General features: G+C 50.7%; 1 protein-coding gene across 1 annotated transcript in view; it reads left to right on the top strand.

Annotated features, from left to right (window-relative positions):
- ANKRD55 (ankyrin repeat domain 55) overlaps positions 1-596 on the top strand; it is a 145,243-nt gene that overhangs the window by 128,781 nt on the left and 15,866 nt on the right. The window lies entirely within an intron of this gene.

Genomic DNA, 596 nt, shown 5'->3' with positions numbered 1-596 from the left:
GTGAATTATCATTTTGCCTGCCAAATTGGCAAAGATTTTTAAAGATGGCGATCACGCCCAATATTAGGCAAGGAATAGGGACACAGCTGGTAGGAGGATAAATTGAGTCAATCTTCCTAGAAAGCAGTTTGGCACTTTGCATAAAGAGCCTTAAAACTGTTCATATCCTTTGACCCAGTACTTCCTCTTCTAGGAAACTCTCAGAAAGGCCAGAGAGCACGAATGGGCTGGGTATACTTAGAGCCAGAGGAGAGGCCCCACACATACACGCCATCATCTTTCAGCCCCATGTAACACATACTATTTCCATGCTGTAAATAGCAACAAGCCCTTCCCAACTCCACCCGACTTTGAGTGGGAGCTGTTGCTGGCTGAGCAACCTGTACCATCCATGTGCTCAGACACTTGTACTTTTCCCATGTGGCCTCCAGGACCCCTCTGCACTGGGCTGCAGCTGCAGGGAAGGAAGAGTGTGTCCAGTCGCTGCTGGAGTTGGGCATGGACAGCAACCTGCGGGACATCAACGAGAGCACGCCACTGGCCTACGCCCTGTATTGCGGCCACACGGCGTGTGTCAAACTCCTCTCCCAAGAGAG

This window comes from Propithecus coquereli, unplaced genomic scaffold (assembly GCF_000956105.1).
Source record: "Propithecus coquereli isolate 6110/MARCELLA unplaced genomic scaffold, Pcoq_1.0 Scaffold47, whole genome shotgun sequence".
NCBI classification, from domain to species: domain Eukaryota; kingdom Metazoa; phylum Chordata; class Mammalia; order Primates; family Indriidae; genus Propithecus; species Propithecus coquereli.
Note: the sequence above shows the minus strand (reverse complement) of the source record. Positions and strands in the feature narration are given on the sequence as shown.